General features: G+C 38.4%; 1 non-coding gene across 1 annotated transcript; it reads right to left on the reverse strand.

Annotated features, from left to right (window-relative positions):
• Positions 1 to 986: 986 nt before the first annotated feature.
• Positions 987 to 1,102, reverse strand: LOC139081237 (U8 small nucleolar RNA). The gene has a single exon (XR_011536359.1). It is a non-coding gene; the product is annotated as a U8 small nucleolar RNA (small nucleolar RNA).
• Between the last annotated feature and the right edge of the window lie 20,471 nt (positions 1,103 to 21,573).

Genomic DNA, 21,573 nt, shown 5'->3' on the forward strand with positions numbered 1-21,573 from the left:
TTGCATATCTGAACCTTTATACCAATTGAACGACTTCCCATTTTCCCCTCCCCCAGTTCCTGGTAACCACAGTTCTGTTCTCTGCTTTTATGAGTTTGATGATTTTAGGTACCACATAGAAATAGAACCATGCAGTATTTGTCCTTCTATGACTGGCTTTGTTCACTTAGCATAATATCCTTCAGGTTTATGCATGTTGTTGCAAATGGCAGGATTTCCTCTTTTAAGGCTGAATAATATTCCACTGTGTGTGTATATCTATATTTATATCTATACCACATTTTCTTTATCTATTTATCTTTGATGGACATTTGGGTTCTTTCCATAACTTAGCTGTTGTAAACAGTGCTGCAAGGAACATGAGAATGCAGATATTGCTCCTAGATCTTGATTTCCATCCTTTTGAGTATGTACCCAGAAATGAGATTGCTAGATCATATGGCAGCTCTATTTTTAATTTTTTAAGGAAACTTCATACCGTTTTCTGTAGTGGCTGTACCATTTTACATTCCCACCAACAGTCTAGAAGAGTTCAGTTTCTCCACATCCTCGCCAACACTTAATTATCTTTTTTTGTTAAGGTTGGCACCTGAGCTAACATTTGTTGCCAATCTTCCTTTCTTCTTCTCCTCCTCCTCCTCCTCCTCCTTCTTCTTCCCAAAGCCCCCCACTACATAGCTGTATATTCTAGTTGTATGTCCTTCTGGTTGTGCTGTGTGGGATGCTGCCTCAGCATGGCTTGATGAGCAGTGCTAGGTCTGCACCCAGGATCTGAACCAGGGAAACCCTGGGCCTCCAAAGCGGAGCGCACAAACTTAACCACTCAGCAACACACTGGCCCCTCTTTTTTTTTTTTTAATAATCATCCTAACTGATGTGAGGTGATAGCTCATTGTGGTTTTGATTTTCATTTCTCTGATGATTAGTGATATTGAGCATCTTTTCATGTACCTGTTGGCCATTTGAATGAGAGATCATCAGGGAGAATCAGAAGCAATCAAAGTGTTGTAAGTTTTGATTACACACAAACGTTAATCACATATCATCATGTTCCAATCTGCCCTCCAAAAAGAGGAACAGGTGAGGATTATCCTACCTATGTTTATGTGATAATTAATTGAACCATTCTCCTCCTAATGGACATAAAAATCACTTCCCATTTGTTGGTATGATTAACAGGACTGAAATCAACATCTTTGAACATGGAATCTTGGGTAAATATGCATGCTTTCTTATGGGAAAGACATAGCAAAGTGTAAATTTGATTAAAGTGGGCAAAGTGTGAAGACTGAAAATTTTTACAAATATTACTGAAATTCTGTTCCAAAAATGCCATACCAATTCATAGTCTCTCAGATTAATGTATGTGAATGCTTTATATTTTCATAGACACTTTATTTTATCAGTCTTTTAAATTTTGGTCAAATTTTGGGATGAAAGATATTGTCTTATTATTACTTTAATTTTTATTTCCTTTTTTTTCCAATTAAGTTGATAATAAAATTAAATTAATCCCTTACCCATATAGAGCTGGATTTCTGCATTAATGTCTTGAGTACTTGGTTTCTTCGAGGCATACTTTACATTCTGAAATATCAGCAACATCTCTCCTTTACTTTGAAAAGTAAGGGCTTGATCAGGATGACCAGTTGCTGGGCAATGGAGCCAGAAGGACACCCTTAGCTAGTGAAGATCTGAAGGCAGAGCAGTTGCCAGAGTCCGTGAGAGAGACCACATGTAAAACCTTGTCCAGAGAGCTGAAGGCAGGCTGGCAGTCAGTGTTCTGGATCTAGAGTTCAGCATAAGGTGGAGAAGGGACCATAAGGAGAGAAGATGGGGAATCTGGGTGAAGGGTCCAAGACAACTTTTGTTTATAGGCTTGGGATCTTCCTGTTTTATGTGGTATCTTGGAGATCTTTCTTTCTCTTTCTATTTGTTTTCATTCTTTTTAAATTTCTTTCATTCTTTCTCAGTTAATTTCTAAATGTTGTCCCTTTTATGAGAAGATTTAAGTAGCTTCAGAAGGTAAGTTTATGAATCAAAACTTGATACACTCATTCCTGTGATCAGATTTAAGAGTAGGAGCTATGTAATTTGGAAAGCAAATTGGGAAATCTTCCATCTCATTTTATGATATGGAACAAGATACCATGGCATTGAGTAGTTTCACTGGAAATATGAAAGACTTCAGTAGTAAAATTGTTGGTCTCAAGAAATAATGTGAAAAGCGGTCAACTCATGGCTTTCCTAATACTTTGTCAGTCTATAAAATTAAAAGATGCATACGTGGATATGCTTAACTTACCCAAGAATGTAGGAGAAATTGGAACTTAAATTAGATAGCATGTTCATTGGCTCATTTATCCTCTAAACATTAACTGAGCATCTGCTCTTTGGAAGACAGCTTGATTTTCTTGGGGATAGTAGGGATTTTGTGTCTAGGAGCAGTCGGAAGTTATGAGATATCAGGGTAGCTCAGAAGGACACCTAAAAAGGAATGAAGAAGAGGTGGGAACCCACATGAGAGCAGTTAAATGTAAATGCCCTGTGGCAAATCCATTTGGGCATTTGGGAAACCAGTCTTGCAGTAGGAAGGAAGTTTTTAGCGCAGCTGTACGGTGGGTGAGGTAAGGCCGTGGGAGACTCTCAGAAGGTGTGTCTCAGAGTTGAGAGACCAAAGGCTAGAATGCAAAATGGCTCTTAACAGTTACTCTTGAATCCTAGATACACTAGAGAGAAACTTTCTACTGGGAGAGGCAAGGTAGGTGTCATGAGTACTTGTCCTCATACATCTGATTACAGTTTGCAAAGTAATTGTTTTACATTCTCAACTGCAAACGCCTGCTGTATTCCATCAAGAAGGGAGGATGACTCAGAAGGTGGAAACAGGAGCCCAAAAGATGGAGGTGATAGCCAGAGGAATTGTTCTCAGGCTTAGAAATCTCATCAAGGTACTGACACTATTTGCCCATTGAGATTTCAGAACTGCCATTGTCCAGTGACTCTTGTACCTCCTATTTGCTTGTTTCTAAACAGAAATGTCTACAGGTGTTGTTCTATTTCTGTGTCACTATTGTACACTGGATGTGTTGGGACAGATGATTTATCTCTTCATTTCATAGGCCCAACTGGTATGCTTAAAGAACTTTCCCCCAAGAGCCTCATCACCTGCAGTTGGACCTGATTTGGATGCTGAGACTTGGACTTTGTGCTGATTGTTGTAATGGGACAAGACTTTTTGGGATCCTGGGAGAAGGTGAATGAATTTTGCATAAGGTGGGGACATGAGACATTGGGACCTGGAGGGTGGGCTGTGGCAGATGGAATCTCATGGGCCCCCATGCCCCCCACCTCCTGGTGATCACGCCTTTGTGTACCCATAACCTTGAGTGTGTGTAGGGCCTGAGACTTGCTTCTAACCAATATTTCATGACAAAGGTGATAAGATGTCACCCCCATGACTACATTATGTTATGTGTGTTGGGGAACTAATTAGAAACAAACTATCCTACTGACTCAAAAATTCCTCTCCACAAAATAAGTAAAATAAAAGACAAATCCAAACTTAATAAGGAGAGAGCTTTCTTCAGAAAGGATTATTGCAATGGTGGAAAGGGACTTTTGAAATAGGGGGAGGGAAACGGTTGCAATAGGGGGAAGCTGTGACCACAAGATCTGCGAGGATCTCAAGCATTAGGCAAAAAGAGATTTTCTTCTGTAGAGACGAGTAAACAAGGCGGGAAAGATGTGGGAAAGTGGGATGAAAGGGCAATGTGATTGGATCAGTGAATGTTTTACCCTGAGGCCCACCTATTCTCAAGAGGGGTTGTATGCTGGCTCAGGTGAGGGTGGGCCAGAGTTTAGGAGCCTGGAGGAAGAAGAAAGGCTTAATGAAAGTTTAGCTAATGAGCATTTGGTTTCAACTCATCAGTGGTGACAAGCAGTTCAACTAATCATTTATGAGGCTAAGAATGGAAATTTTGAGGGTCTGTGCCTGGCCTCATCATAGGTAAACAAAGGAGCATCCACAAGTCTTGTCTGTTATAAGGGTAAGAATGGTTCTTGGTGGTAAGCTGTTTCCTGGAACACAAAATGGTGGAATCTTTTAACCTTCACTGTTTTCCAGGATCACAGGGCTTAGGTAAGATTCAACATTATCATATAGAAAAGAAAAAAGTTTTATTATTGAACAAGCATTAAACTGGATATGATGTGCATCACAGGCAAGAAACTAAAGAGATAGCAAAATCAAAGAGAAATCTCACCCTTTTATGTAGCCAAGCAGATACAACCTGTTACATCCATGTTCTCAAGATAAAAGATAACTAGGCCTCAAGTAAGAGGACTTGATGTCACCATTTGTCAGACACATTTCTTCCTAAATGCACCTGGTAATTGGGATGGCCCTCTATGTTAGCTTTTATCCAAAGGAAAACATTCCTGGGTTGAAAAATTGGCAAGAAACTTATTTAGCTTTTAAAAGAGAAAGGCTTTACCTTTACAAGTTTTCTAAAGTAAATGCTCTCAAAAAAGGAGACAGGGGAAGTCTCATTCTTTTTTTTCTGGCACCAGAAGAATTAATTATTTTTAATTTTTATTTTTTATTAGTCTCTACAATACCCTCCCTTTGTTACTACAAAATGGTAACACTACAGTTTTTTGTTTTTGTTTTTGTTTTGTTTTTTGAGGAAGATTAGCCCTGAGCTAGCATCTGCTGCCAATCCCCCTGTTTTCACTAAAGAAGACTGGCCCTGAGCTAACATCTGTGCCCATCTTCCTCTACCTTATATGTGGGACGCCTGCCACAGCATGGCTTGTCAAGTGGTGCCATGTCTGCACCCCTGATCCGAACCGATGAACCCCAGGCTGCTGAAGCAGAACATGTGCACTTAACCACTGTGCTACCAGGCCGGCCCCAACACTACAGTTTTAAAAATTACTTCCATTGCCATTTCTACCTCTCTGGGCAAATTGCAGCCATTTAAATATCTAACAAGTACATAGTAAATTACAAGGCAATGCAATTATAGAATTAAAGTAGGATGGATTTAAAAATTCAGTACATTGCTTTGGGAGAAAAAAAAATCTTTAAATATGTTATACCAATGGTGAATGTTTAAAGGAGATTCTTGATTAGCAATGTGCAAGAATTCTCCTTCAGCATACATTAATTTTACAAACTATTGTGACGCTTTATTGGTCAAGCTTTCAAATGATTAACTATCTGAGTATTACTTAGTAGTTCCTTACAAAATATTACCCTATCCAAGCCTAAGGGGGAGCTTAACTTTAGAGCCTGATAATCTAAATTTTTAACTAATAATTTTTCTTGCAAGGCCCAATAAATTTCTCTTGAGTTTCCCTCAATCACATAAGTAACATAACATTTACATGATGACTTGGGTCCTTCAGTAATCCATCTCCCCAAATAATTTTTCCCAGATGTGAAACATGAAGACACCCATGGCAATTATCTAGTATCAAAATCTTGGGCCAGCCCCATGGTCGAGTAAAGTTCCATGTGCTCTGCTTCAGTGGCCCAGGTTCATAAGTTCAGATCCTGGGCACAGAACTACTCCACTCATCAGCCATGCTGTGGAGGCATTGCACATACAAAAAATAGAGGAGGATTGGCTCAGATGTTAGCTCAGGGATAGTCTTCCTCAGCAAAAAAAAAAAAAAAAAAAAACCAAAGAAAAGAAAAAGAGGAAGATTGGCAACAGATGTTAACTCAGGGTGAATCTTCCTCACCAAAAAAAAAAAAAAAAAAAAATCTTATTATGAGGCAATTCTTGAAGGGTAGAGTTTGAATTTGCAGTGTTTAATGTACCTGGCTTTAATTATTTTAAGCTTGGAGGACAAGCCCAATCTATGAACAATTTTTTGGCATTGGTCTAAATCAATAGTTATGTTATTGTAACAGTCAATTAAACCTCCATGAACAACAGACAACTTTTGTTTATCTATGTATATTGGGACTGGTGAGAACTTGCATCCCAAAGTTAGTGGAGTGACACTAGACCTGCCCTCTGAAGTCTCTATCTGTAAATAACAGATTTGTTTGCCTAGTAATTAGATGCTTTTCTTTTCTATATCATCCTTCTATCTCTTTCAGGATAGTCATAGTGCCAATACCTAATCGTTCCCTTAAATATGAACAGCCCTGTAACTTTGCACTAGTGATTATATCTTCGAGCTGTTTTAAAGCTAACTGTTGTGGGACTATACAAATGAGTGCCTCAAAGAGCTTTGTGGGATTGTTGTTATTGTTGTTGTTCCAGCATTAAACATTCCAAGCAGTCCATTCCAAATTTTAACAAGTAATCTGTTTATTTTCTAGTAAAATGTGATTCTTAAAGTAATCGAAGTAGCCACTACTGTGAACAGGACAGCAAGGGAGTGTATGAGAATAGTCATAAATTCACTGGAATACCTCCTTTCAGTGGAACTCCGTAGGAATTTCAGTTCCACTAGAAAACTGAAGTTTCAAATCCTCTATGGGAACCACAGTCCCAGTCCTCCCGGGGTGCTGACTTCACATGGGAAGCATGAATCCATTTGGATTTTTCTCTCACTTTGATAGTCATGTGGGTGATCAGCAACATTTGATAAGGGTCACTCCCAGCATGGTGACAGCCTGTCTTTCCTCCAGAACACGTTTATTTAGATAAAATCTCCCAGTGACTTCTTCTAGCAGGTCCTTCCAGGTCCTTTTGATTTTGTGTCTCAAGCTTTCCAGGAAAGAGAGAGCCTCTTGTAAGTATTGAAATGATTACGAGAGGAATCAGTTCAAATGGTCACGGGACATGGTCTCAGACTCAAATTCACAGGTCTGCCAAACAGAAGTTCGACGGGAGCAATACCATGCTGGCTTAAAAGGATGGCCCTAATTTTAAACAAGGCTAGTGGTAAAATTCTAGGCCCTTTTAACCTAGCGGATTGCTGAAGCTTAGTCAATTATCTTTTTAAGAGTTTGATTCATCTGCTGTGTTTCTCCAGAGGACTGAGGATGATGGATGGTATGATAGCTCATAGGAATCTGCAAACATTTGCATAATCTTCTATCTGATTTACTGTGCTCTGATATCCAAAAAGTGGGAATTATGTGTATTAAGAGAGCTTTACCATTGTCTAAATGTCTTTTCTTTCTTTCTTTCTTTCTTTCTTTTTTTCGGAAGCAGGAAAGAATTCAGGGTGTCCACACATCACACACTCTACAACTAGACAAAATCTCTTACCTTTCATAAGCCTTGATTCTATGAAATCCAACTGCCATCAGGTTCCTGGTAAAGCTGGTCAGGGAGAACTTCCTATCTTATCTTGGGAGCGGTCTATAAAGAACTCTGCGGACAAATAGCACATCTCTTTAATATGTTTTGAATTATTTCATCGTTTTGGCAGGCATAGTAAGAATCTAGTGCCTTTAAAATCCCTCTTTTACTCAAATGATTTTGTTGATTACACGACAATAGTAACCAAGTAAATAAGATAAGGGTACAGGAATAATTTTGTTAGGTGATTCCCATAATCCAGTCAAATTTCTTTTAGCCTCTTTTTCAATCCATTTGCCCATTTGCTTTTGTGAAGCGTATTTTTGAAAATGAACAAAAGTTTCTTAACATATTAAGAGTAGCGCTTCTAAATTTGGAGTCTGCCATGTTTTATCCCCAGCTTTAGTGAAACACAATTGACACATAACATTGTGTAAGTTTAAGGTGCACAACATGTTGATTTGATACATTTGTAAATTGCAAAATGTTTACCACCATAGTATTAGCTACCACTTCCATCCTGCCACATAGTTGCCATTTCTTTTTAGCGGTGAGAACATTTAAGATCTACTCTTTTAGAAAAATTCAAGTATATGATACAGTATTATTAGTTATAATCACCATGCTGTACATTAGATAACCAAACTTGTTAATCTTATAACTGAGAGTTTGTACACTTTGAGCAATATCTCCCCATTTTCCCCGCCCTCAATCCTTGGTAACCACCACTCTACTCTCCGTTTCTCCGAGTTTGCCTTTTAGATTCCACATAATGTGATAACATACAGTATTTGTCTTTCTCTGTCTGACATTTCACTTAGCATAACGCCCTCAAGGTCCATCCAAGTTGTCACAAATGGCAGGATTCCTTTCTTTCTCAAGGCTGAATAATTTTCCATTGTGGTAATATACATGTATATATGTTATATATATATATATATGTATATATACATACCACATCTTCTTTATCCATTCATCCACTGACGGACACTTAGGGTGTTTCTATATCTTGGCTATTGTGAATAAGGTTGCAATAAACATGGGAATGCAGATCTTTCTGATAGCCTGTTTTCATTTCCTTTGGATATATATCCAGAAGTGGGATTGCTGGAACACATGGTAGTTTTGTTTTATTACAAAAGAACCAGAATAACCAAAGCAATCCTGAGAAAGAAGAATAAAGCCACAGGCATCACGCTTCCTGACTTCAAACCATACTATGAAGCTATAGTAATCAAAACAGTATGGTACTGGCATAAAAGCAGACACAAAGACCAATGGAACAGAATCAAGAGTCCAGAAATAAACCTCTGCATATATGGTCAACTAATGGTTGACAAGGGTGCCGAGAAAACCCAATGGGGAAAGATACTCTCTTTCATAAACAGTGTTGAGAAAACTGGATAACTACATGTAGAAGAATGAAATTGGACCCCTACCTTACACCACTCACAAAAATGAACTTGAAATGGATTAAAAACTTAAATCTAAGACCTAGAATTTTAAAACTCCTATGAAAAAACATAAGGGAAAATCTTCTTCACACTGGCCTTGGCAGTGATTCTTGGATAAGACAGCAAAAGCAAAAATAAATGAGTCTGCCATGTTTTAACAGCAGATTTTTGCAGCTCTATCAGCAAAATTATTACCTTTAGAAACTTCATCCTTTTGCCCTGTGTGAGCACTACAGGAAATTACTGATAAGTTAAGTAGGCAGTTATAAAGCCTAGTAACATCAAGTCCCACCTCCGAAATTCCTAAATCTGTCCACTTTGAGCCATCTGCCAATTATTCCCCAGCCTTCTGGGCTTTCTTGATTCCTTTGTTCCTACAATTTCTGCATCTTTCGAAGTTTCTTTCTACAATTCCTCTTAGCTTCTTGCAGGAATGAGTCTCCCTTCTTAACTCCATTCACAGGTTATCCAGAATAGGGGCTATTCCTTTAGTAAATAGTTTTTTAACTGAGCAGCTATGACAACAATTTTTAATTTCTTTTCTTCTTTGTCTTTCTTTAGATTGTCAGGAACAAGGTAGCTACCAAGATTTGAGTATTAGTCTGTCTTTACTATTTGAGTATTTGTTGTCTTTGTTATTATTCTGTCTTTGCTATAACTTGAGTTTAGCTGGTCAGCAAGAGAGGCCAGCCCAGACAAAGGTGCTTAGGGCCAGAGGGCAATTTTGATCTGTCCTTGGACCCGTGCCAATAAATTTTGAGAAAGCCTCAGCAAATCGTTGATGGAAATCAACTGGGGGAGACTCACCTGTTTTCTGGTTACACTGCCGCAAATTCTCCCGGCTCACCTCTAGCAGAAAGGCTTTAAGCACGACTATTAGCAATCCTCTTGTGGGTCTTTAATGACCTTCATTCTTCCATACTTGGGAGGGAGCGTAGTGGTTTCCTTTGGCCACCATGCACCCTGATGTGGTAATCTTCCAGACCCTGACATGCTTACTCCATCAAACTAGCAAAATCTGATGATTGCAAAATTCCACACATCAACCAGTGCACATCCCCAGGCGTGGGGCTGTAAACTGAAAGCACACTGCAAAGTATTTCTAAGGTATGGGGAAAAGAAGCCTTTAAATGAGTAATAGCAGCTTGTTACAAAGGCAAGTGGATTACCTGGGAGGCCTGGGTAGCTTCTCAATGCCGTCATCAGCATCGCTGGTAATCCAAATAGGACAGGCCGGTTTTTCTCATATTGCAACAAGAAAAATGTAAATTATGTGGTCTTATGGTTAACTTTCCCAAGTTGACATTTATTAGTGTAACACTGTTTTGGGTTTGCTTTGTTCCGAGTGAGTGGTGCAACTACTCTTGATCTGGTTGTCTTCATATGATGGCATGGTATTTTATCCAAGTTCTCAATTATTCCATGATTATGTTTCTTTGTCATTTCTGCTTTCCTACCTACCAGGTGTGTGGATGAATTGGGAATCTGGTAGGTGAAATCTGGGCTAAGACATGGAATAGACTCGGGTTAGGTTAAGAGGTACACAAACCTGTGTCCTCAAACAGAGCAGGTCATTCATTAGCAGTTAACAAAGTTACGCCTTAGTCCCTCTGTGCAGGGAAAGCCACTAATGAAAGGAACCATCCATTCAAAAGATTACTTCCTCCTTCTTTCTAGGAATAGATTTGATGTAGGGAAAGATATAGAGAAGTGGGGGAACAGAGAGAGCTGTGACAGCAGAGAAAGGAGGAGAGTTCTGTGAAAGAGAAGGTGTCTTTAATTCTCTCATTTCCTTTGCTGTGTTTCTCAATTTTTCCTTCTGGTTATCCAAGTCATATTTAACATTCCTGTAAGAATGATATTAGTATCATAAATACCAATAATTCATTTGGTTGAGATGAGGCCCTTCTGAGAACCTCTACATATATGTTAATTTATCCAAATTAAGGGAAGCATCCTCAGGCCATTGCAAGAATAGATTCTTATTGGCATACCATTCCTAATGTGACAGAGATACAATCATGCATCACTGAACAATGGGGATACGTTCTGAGAAATGCATCCTTAGGTGATTCCGTCATTGTGAGAACATCATAGAGTGCACTTACACAAACCTAGATGGTATAGCCTACTACACACCTAGGCTATACGGTACTAATCTTATGGGACCACTATCATATATGCAGTCTGTAGTTGACCGAAACGTTGTTATGTGGCACATGACTGTAGTACCTGTTAAAAAGAAAGAACTGTAGGTAACATTACCGGCTTCCCATATTTTTCCATCATCAAAGCTGGTGGTGATCCTGATGGGATTTTAGAGCTCATGTTACTATGGTTACTAAATAGCAAAATCTCGAATTTGGAGAAGTTGGTTCTTGTGACAAGTATTCCAAAAGAGTAGAGAGGTAGAAGGGAGACTTTATAAATTCAGTTCTCTTACCTGACTCTTGTGTGTCCAAGAATTTCTGCTTATTCACTCAATTCAGGAACTTCCAGAAGTCTTATCCTCATTGCCAGATTTGTTGGGGTAATTAATTGGAAACAAAATCTCTTGCCAACTCAGAAATGCCTCTCCACAAAATATAGGAAAGAAAGAAAATAGTTTTATTCTTTCATAAGCGTTAAACCAGACTGTGATGCCTATCACAGGCAATCTGCTAAAGAGATCACAAATACAGATACATACCCTTTTATACTGCCAAACAGATACAACCTATTACATCCATGTTCTTATGATAACGACACCATTCCTCAAGCAAGAAGACTTGACAACACTGCGTATTACACAGAGTTCATTCTAAATTCACCTGGTAATTGGGGTGGCCATTTTTTTTAGCTAATTGCCTTTATCAAAATGGAAAAAAAACCACTTCTCATATCTTTATGACAGGAGGCAGTTTTTTACATCTTGGAGAAAGACACCAAAGTTAAACTCTCACAGAGACTGGGAGACAGGGGTGCTATCTTCCTCAATGTTTACATTTCAAAGAGGTGGCTCCCAGGTCCTTGAGAAAACATTCCTAGGTTGTAAAACTGGCCAGAGGCTTATTTGGCTTTTAAAATTTTACATAGATGTCAATCAGGCAGAGAAAGAATTTACAAGTTTTCTAAAGTAAATGCTCTAAAAAAAAGGAGTTTCATTTCTTTATTTGCAGTGGGAAGATTTAAAATTTCCTTTCTTAATTTTTTTAATTGAGGTATAATTGACATATAACATTACACTAGTTTCAGGTGTACAACATAATGATTCAATATTTGTACCTTCTTATTTTAAATTTTCATTTGCCCTTATGGATGTCAAAGTGGAGAGGGGACTCCTCTGATTAAGGACATTATGTAAGACTCCATTTTGCTAGTAGAAATGCTCTTGCTATGCTGGTAGCCTTAAAGAAAAGAACATGTCATGTTGTGAACTGCCTACGGAGGGGGCCAGTGTGGAATGGGCCACATGTCAGGGAATTGCAGACTGTGTTTAGGAAGTGAGGCTGGCCTCTAACCAACAGCCAGAAATAACAGCAACAACAAAAACCCCAAAACTTCTTAGAGCACCACTGCCAACAAAGTGAGTGAGCTTAGATTTTTCTCTAGTTTAGCCTTCAGATGAGAACACAGTTCAACGGACACCTTGATTGCAGCTAGGTGAGGCTCTAAAGCAGTGACCACCGTTGAGTTTTACCTGGACTTCTTTTTTTTTTTATTGAGTTAATGATAGGTTACAATCTTGTGTGATTTCAGTTGTACATTAATGTTTGTCATTCGTGTTGTAGGTGCACCACTTCACCCTTTGTGCCCCCCCACCCCACCTTTCCCCTGGTAGCCACTAATCTGTTCTCTTTGTCCACATTTTTAAATTCCTCATATGAGTGGAGTCATACAGAGATTATCTTTCTCTAAGTGGCTTATTTCACTTAACATAATTCCCTCAAGGTCCATCCATGTTATTGCAAATGGAATGATTTTGTTCTGTTTTGCAGCTGAGTAGTATTCCGTTGTATATATATATACCACAACTTCTTTATCCATTCATCTGTTGATGGGCACTTAGGTTGCTTCCATGTCTTGGCTATTGTAAATAATGCTGCAATGAACATTGGGGTGCATAGGACTTTTAGAATTGCTGACTTCAAGCTCTTTGGCTAGATACCCAGTAGTGGAATGGCTGGATCATATGGTAGTTCTATTTTTAATTTTTTGAGGAATCTCCATACTGTTTTCCATAGTGGCTGCACCAGTTTGCATTCCCACCAGCAGTGTATGAGGGTTCCATTCTCTCCACAACCTCTCCAACATTTGTTACTATTAGATTTAGATATTTTTGTCATTCTAATGGGTGTAAGGTGATATCTTAGTGTAGTTTTGATTTGCCTTTCCCTGATGATCAGCGATGATGAGCATCTTTTCATGTGCCTATTGGCCATCCATATATCTTCTTTGGAGAAATGTCTGTTCATGTCTCCAGCCCACTTTTTGATCAGGTTGTTTGATTTTTTGTTGTTCAGTTGTGAGAATTCTTTATATATTATGGATATTAAGCCTTTGTCAGATATATGACTTGCAAATATTTTTTCCCAGTTAGTGGGTTGTTTTTTTGTTTCAATCCTGTTTTCCTTTGCCTTGAAGAAGCTGTTTAGTCTGATGGAAGTCCCATTTGTTTATTCTTTCTATTGTTTCCATTCTCTGAGAAGACATGGTGTCCGAAAAGGTCCTTTTAATACCGATGTCAAAGAGTGTACTGCCTACGTTTTCTTCTAGAAGCCTTATGGTTTCAGGTCTCACCTTTAGGTCTTTGATCCATTTTGAGTTTATTTTGGTGAATGGTGAAAAAGAATGGTCAATTTTCATTCTTTTACATATCGCTTTCCAATTTTCCCAGCACCATTTGTTGAAAAGACTTTCTTTTCTCCATTGTATGCTCTCAGCTCCTTTGTCGAAGATAAGCTGTCCATAGATGTGTGGTTTTATTTCTTGGCTTTCAATTCTGTTCCATTGATCTGTGCACCTGTTTTTGTACCAGTACCATGCTGTTTTGATTACTGTAGCTTTGTAGTAAGTTTTGAAGTCAGGGATTGTGATGCCTCCCGTTTTGTTCTTTTTTCTCAGGATTGCTTTAGCAATTTGGGGTCTTTTGTTGCCCCATATAAATTTTAGGATTCTTTGTTCTAATTCTGTAAAGAATGTCATTGGGATTCTGATTGGGATAGCATTGAATCTGTAGATTGCTTTAGGTAGAACGGACATTTTAACTATGTTTATTCTTCCGATCCATGTACATGGAATGTCTTTCCATCTCCTTATGTCGTGATCCAATTCTCTCAGAAAGGCCTTGTAATTTTCATTATATAGGTCCTTCACTTCCTTATTTAAATTTACCCTGAGGTATTTTATTCTTTTTGTTGCGATTGTGAATGGTATTGTGTTCTTGAGTTCTTTTTCTGTTAGTTCATTATTAGAATATAGAAATCTACTGATTTATGCAAATTGATTTTATACCCTGCAACTTTGCTGTAGTTGTTGATTACTTCTAACAGTTTTCCAATGGATTGTTTGGGGTTTTCTATATATAAGATCATGTCGTCTGCAAACAGCGAGAGTTTCACTTCTTCCCTCCCTATTTGGATTCCTTTTATTCCTTTTTCTTGTCTGATTGCTCTGGCCAGGACCTCCAGTACTATGTTAAATAAGAGTGGTGATAGAGGGCATCCTTGTCTCGTTCCTGTTTTCGGGGGATGGCACTCAGTTTTTGCCCATTGAGTATGATGTTGGCTGTGGGTTTGCCATATATGGCCTTTCTTATGTTGAGGTAGTTCCCTTCTATGCCCATTTTGTTCATAGTTTTTATCATAAATGGCTGTTGGATCTTGTCAAATGCTTTCTCTGCATCTATTGAGATGATCATGTGGTTTTTATTCCTCATTTTGTTGATGTGGTGTATCATGTTGATTGGTTTGCGGATGTTGAACCATCCCTGTGTCCATGGTATGAATCCCACTTGATCATGATGTATGATCCTTTTGATGAATTGCTGAATTCTGGTTGCCAAAATTTTGTTTAGAATTTTTGCATCTATGTTCATCAGTGATATTGGCCTGTAGTTCTCTTTTTTCGTGGTGTCCTTGTCAGGCTTTGGTATCAGCGTGATGTTGGCCTCATAGAATGTGTTAGGAAGTGTTCCATCCTCTCTAATTTTTTGGAATAGCTTGAAAAGGATAGGTATTAAATCCTCTCTGAAAGTTTGGTAGAATTCCCCAGGGAAGCCATCTGGTCCTGCGGTTTTATTCTTTGGGATGTTTTTGATTGCTGTTTCAATCTCTTTCCTTGTAATTGGTCTGTCCAAATTTTCTGCTTCTTCTTGAGTGAGCTTTGAGAGATTGTAGGGGTCCAAGAATTTATCCATTTCCTCTAGGTTATCCATTCTGTTAGCATAGAGTTTTTCGTAGTATTCTCTTATAATCTGTTGTATTTCTGCAGAGTCTGTTGTTATTTCTCCTCTTTCATTTCTGATTTTGTTTATTTGAGCTTTCTCCCTTTTTTTCTTTGTAAGTCTGGCTATGGGTTTGTCAATTTTATTTATCTTCTCACAGAACCAGCTCTTTGTTTCATTGATCCTTTCTACTGCCTTTTTCATTTCAATAGTATTTATTTCTGCTCTGATTTTTATTATTTCTCTTCTTCTGCTGACTTTGGTCTTTATTTGTTCTTCTTTCTCTAGTTCAGTTAGGTGTCGTTTAAGATTGCTTACCTGGGATTTTTCTTGTTTGTTAAGATGTGTCTGTATTGCGATGAATTTTCCTCTTAATACAGCTTTTGCTGTATCCCATATGAGTTGGTATGACATGTTATAATTTTCATTTGTTTCCAGGTATTTTTTGATTTCTTCTTTAATTTCTTCAATGATCCATTGCTTGTTCAGTAATGTATTGTTTAGTCTCCACATCTTTGTGCCTTTCTCAGCTTTTTTCTTGTAATTAATTTCTAGCCTTATAGCATTATGATCAGAGAAGATGCTTGTTATTATTTCAATTTTTTTAAACTTGTAGAGGCTTGCCTTGTTTCCCAGCATATGGTCTATCCTTGAGAATGTTCCATGTGCACTTGAGAAGAATGTGTATTCTGCTTTTATAGGATGAAGTGATTTATATATGTCTATTAAGTCCAATTGTTTTAGTTTTTCATTTAGCTCCACTATTTCTTTGTTGATTTTCTGTCTGGATGATCTGTCCATTGATGTGAGTGGGGTGTTGAGGTCTCCTACTATTATTGCGTTGTTTTTAACATCTTCCTTTAGGTCTGTTAATAGTTGCTTTATGAACATTGGTGCTCCTATGTTGGGTGCATAGATATTTATAAGCATTATTTCTTCTTGATGAAGTGTCCCTTTGATCATTATATATTGTCCCTCTGTGTCTCTCTTTACCTGTCTTATTTTGAAATCCACTTTGTCTGATATAAGAATTGCAACACCTGCTTTTTTTCCCTTGCTATTAGCTTGAAGTATTGTCCTCCACCCCTTCACTCTGAGCCTGTGTTTGTCCTTGGGGCTGAGGTGTGTTTCCTGGAGGTAACAAATTGTTGGATCTTGTTCTTTAATCCATTTTGCCACTCTGTGTCTTTTTATTGAAGAGTTCAATCCGTTTACATTGAGAGTGATTATTGATGCATGTGGACTTAAAGCTGTCAATCTGTTGCTCATTATCTGGCTTTCCTGCTTTTCTCTTCCTGTGTGCTTTATCCTACCCATTTGATACTGCAATTTCTTATGCTGGGTTTCTTAGATTTTTCCTTATTTATGTTTTGTGGCTCTGTTCTGTTCTTCAGCTTAGTGGCTACCCTGAAGTTTGTATTTAGAATCTCGTGTATAATATAGTCTATTCTCTGGTGGTCTCTTACTTACTTGGCCTAGACTGATTTAGTCCCTTTGCTCTTCCCCTCCTAAATTATTATTTCATTTCTTATTCCAACTTGTGTTATGACTTTGTAGTTAGAGTGATAAGATCATCTTTGCTTTGGTAGTTTCCTTACCTTTATCCTAATGCTATAGTTGAATATTTGCTATCCTATTCTGGTTCTATTTATCTGTCTCCCTACTCTGTAGTTTGTGACCCCTTTCTCCCTTTTTTCTTTTTTCAGGTATGAGAGCCTTCTTGAGGATTTCTTGTAGTGGAGGACTTTTGGTTACAAATTCCCTTAACTTTTGTTTGTCTGGAAAAGATTTAATTTCTCCCTCATATTTGAAGGATATTCTTGCTGGATAGAGTATTCTTGGCTGAAGATTTTTATCTTTTAAAGTTTTGAATATGTCACTCCATTGTTTCCTAGTTTGTAAGGTTTCTGTAGAGAAATCTGCTGAAAGTCTGATAAGAGCTCCTTTGTAGGTTATTCTCTTCTGTCTTGCTGCCCTGAGTATTCTTCCTTTGTCTTTCATTTTTGCCATTTGTACTACTATATGCCTTGCAGTAGGTCTTTTTACATTGACAAATCTAGGAGATCTGAAAACTTCCTCTACACACATTTCTCCCTTAATCCCTAGATTTGGGAAGTTCTCTTCTATAATTTCATTAAGCACACTTTCTGCTCCATTTTCCTTTTCCACGTTCTCAGGAATTCCTATGATCCTTAAATTCTTTCTCCTCATTGAATTTGCTATCTCTCTAATACTTTCCTCATTCCTTTTAATCCTCATTTCTCTTTCTTCCTCTGTCTGGAGCCATTCAGCCTGTCTATCTTCAATTATGCTAATTTGCTCTTCTATGGAGCCCACCCGGGCATTCAGGGAATCTGTATTCTGTTTTATCTGGTCCATTGTGTTTTTCATCTGTAGTAATTCTGTTTGATTCTTATTTATAATTTCAATCTCTTTTGTGAAGTAACTCCAGAACTCGTTGGCTTGTTTCTCTATCTTTCTCTCTACCTCATTGAGTTTTTTGATTATAGCTGCTCTGAACTCATTTTCACTTAGTTTACCTATTTCCAAGTCCTCAGGACTTAATTCTGTGTTTTTATTGTTTTCCTTCTGGTCTGGGGCTTTTATAAATTGCTGGATGGTAGAGGAGTGGTTTTTTTCGCATGGTGGTAGAATTCGGTTGCAGTTACAGCCTGTCACCACTAGATGGGGGTCGAGAGCCATGTGTTCTGAGCTCTCTGCCTTTGGGCAAGATGGCGGCACCCAGTGCGCTTTGCCGGGAGGGAGGGGTGGTTTTTCTTGCACGCCAATCTGGATTAGGATCAGTTCTGTTCTCTGGTCTCCTGGGGCCCTGGGTTTATGGGGTCCCCGCACATGGAAACTTTCCCCTGTCAGTGGGTTTCCACTGTACTGGCGGTGGGAGTCCTAGACGATCCCCTGGTGGCACAGCCCCTCCCCTGCTCCTTCCAGGACCCGCACAGCAATCCCAGACTCTAGGGGAGGGAGCAAAGTTCTCTCCTACCCCGTTCCAGCTCCTCCGAGGCCAGCCGCAAGGTCTCCGTCCTCTGTCTTTTGATACTGTAGGTCTCTGAGTCCTGGCATTAGGTTCATTAGCTGAAATTCAGGGTTTTTTTCCAGTCCTTTGTTGTACTTTGGAGGGGAGAGAGTCCCAGGTCAGCTCATCCCACCATTTTGCTCCACCCCTCCCAAACTTACCTGGACTTCTTACACGTAGAAACTGAGATAATAAATTTGTGTTTATTTATCCTGCTAAATCAGTGCTAATTTATTATGCAGCAGAAAAAGAAAATGAATACAAGAACAGTAGTTGACTATATTTAGCCAGATATTAATCCTTGAATCTTTCTTCGTTCCTTATGTGCCAAGGTTCTAAGCCTAAAGTGGTTATCTGGTAACCATTTTAACAATAGGTTTATGAAACAGTTGTGTAAGTAGGAGTTGTTCACTCCTGTCAAAGTTGAGAGTAGCTGGAAGGAGGTATGTGGAGCCGAGGAGAAGGTAGGCCTTGTTTGGAGCTGAAGGTAACCATGACTGATGAAATAACCAAGATAGCGTCCATCCTTCTCCAGTTCCCTTCAGCTTATGACACTGTGGACTTATTTCTGGGTGACTCCTTCCACATTTAGGGCTAGATTGTCAGCCTCAAGCTTTTCCCTCTGGAGATCCAAATACCATTAGATGGTGGAGAGTCCTCATTTACACACTGCCAGGGCACAACCTGTCCTGAGTTGCAGGAGTCCACTTGCTAGAGAAGGAAGCACAGTGGGATCACTCAAAGCTTCCTGATCTCTCTCCACTCACAGTAGCCCTGACAACAACAAAAAGAGAGATCATCCCCTTGCTCCAGTAAGTATTCTACACCCCAGTGTGGGCCTCTGCAAGAAGGCCTCTCTGATAAACAGCAGAATCTGCAGGGTATCTCCACATGGGCAAAAAAGAGGGAGAGGCCCAGGCTCCCGATTTCTTCACCCCATAGCAGGAACAATGGTTCTAGTGGAGAAGGAGGTGGGACCCTGCTCCCATCACATGTGGACAAGCTAGCAGTGCCTCTAAGTCAGTAATGTCTTCCTGGTTCTCTTCAGTGTGCCTATAATCAGAGCTATATCCCCTGGTCACTACTGTCTATAACACTACTGTCCAGGATATGTTTTCTTAAGGTCCAGAGAATGACAGGTCACTAGGGGAACTGGAGTAGAGGTAGATGGAATGAACAGATCATTTTCCCAGCTAGCTTTCTCCCAAGCCAGTGCTAAGTCCTCAGGCACTGTTCTCTGAAAGTGAAGGCCCATTATGGTATCCAGGCCAACTAAGAGGGGGACAAAGGGGCTGAAGGAGCTGCCATTTTTCAGAAGGAACTGACATTTCTTGTTTTCAGCTCATATTATCCCCAGTCCTTCTGTTACTTAATTGACTGATGTCTCCATTTCCTTTTAGCCCTCTTCCTCCAGATGCCCTACTTGACCCATGCTGGTGTCTCCCCAGCTGCAGAAAATCTGGATTCCTTTTGCTCTTCTCAACTGTGATGTAAATTTGAAAATTATCATCACAAATATAAAAGAATGTCTTTAATCCCCTCTAGAACTGGATTTTGTGTCTAGTGTGAGGAAGTGTTCTAGTTGCATTATGTTTCAATTTGGAGATCCAGTTGTTCCATTGTCATATCTTAGTAAAAGACTGTTTTTCACTTCACTGCAGTGGCAGTTTTAATAATCAGAGGTCTATATACAAATGGGTTTTGGGGACACTTTATTCAGTCTTATTGTTCTATTTGCTTATATTGGCAACTATACCACAAATTTTTAATTACTACAGTTTAAAAAAATAATTCTTAATATCTAGTAAAGTAAATCTTCACTTTTTTTCTTTATCAACTGTATATCAACTCTTCTTGGCCACTTGCAAGTAAATTTAAAGTTTAGAATCAGCTTGTCAAGTTTCACACACAAAACCTATTGAGTTTCTTTTTGGGGAACTGGTATTAAAATACACTGTAGATTAAATTTGGGGAGAACTAACATTTTTACAATATTGAATACCTTTTTCCATGAACATATGATGTCTCTATTTACTTAGGTTTTCATTAATTTCTCTATATAATACCTTTCATATTTTTAATTTTTTATTATATACTTTATATATAAATATATATATGTGTATATATATATATATTAGGCACCAGGTATTTTTATGGCAATTTAAAAGTTATGCTTTGTTTAATTTCACATTCATATGTTTGTTGTTGCAGAAACAAAGTGCATGTTTATATATTAATCTTATACTCACAACTTTTTAAAATACTTTTATTGATTTAATAGTTTACCTTTAGTTGTTGTTATTTCTGTAGATATCATTTACTTGTCAGGTAACATAACTTCTTTTATCATGAGTGAATGATAAATTTTATAAAACAGTATTCTGTATCAAGTTAGAAATGATTTTTTCTCATTTAATCTGTCCAAGAGGTCTGCCAGCCCTGGACCTATTCATTCTCAGATAGATTCCTCACTCTTCCCCTGTTCTATTCTCTACTATAAAATATCTCACTCCCATTTCGTATGCTCTGTGCTCTCTGACACCTGGGTGCCAGCTCAGTTAGGCCAAGAAGTGGTGACAGCTGGAGATTAGAGCCCAGGAGAATCAAAGTGCCCAGAATTTTTCAACTTCTTCATCTCTGGAGCAGGTGGCTTCCCCTTCAAGGCTACGATATCTCCATGTCTCCAACTTCCTCCAGTAACAATTCCTTTTCTCTTTGCTCCTCTGGTCTAGAGGTGCAAGTGCCTTCTTCAAGTTGCTAAATATTGTTTTGCTCAACTCTCCCCAACTGGCTTTTGGAGTAGCAAATTTCCTGCACTAAATTCTCCAAGTGATATATTTAGAGTTATTTCTGTTTCCTGGATAACAGTTGACCAATTGATGTATTTCTTTCCTATGAAATCCTCCTTTTATTCCTAAGAAAAACTTAACTCTGTCACATATGTGTGTATATACACACACATATACACATATATATATTCAAAAATTCTAAGAGTATATTGGAGAGATTTATTTAACTTTTAAAAATTTCAAGCACAACACATAAAGCTCAACTGTATTATTACCTGTGGGAAACAGCCCAAGTGGCACTCAGATATTACAGCCCTGAATAGATTCATTAGAAAAAGAAATATCTAAAACATGCAAATGATTCAAGAGCTACAGAAACAATAGCATATTACACCCAAATAATTAGAAGGTAGGAAATAACAAAGATAAACACAGAAATGATGAATTAGAAGACAGTAAAGCTGGCTAATGAAAGTCAGTTCTTTGAAAACATTTCTATAACACTTTTGGTAGGTATTATCGATTACAAAAGAAAGAAGCAGAAATAAGTGATATTAGCTAAATAAAACTCTATAAAATATACCTGCAGAAGAAATTTAAA

The sequence above is a fragment of the Equus przewalskii genome, chromosome X (genome assembly GCF_037783145.1).
Source record: "Equus przewalskii isolate Varuska chromosome X, EquPr2, whole genome shotgun sequence".
Classification (NCBI taxonomy): domain Eukaryota; kingdom Metazoa; phylum Chordata; class Mammalia; order Perissodactyla; family Equidae; genus Equus; species Equus przewalskii.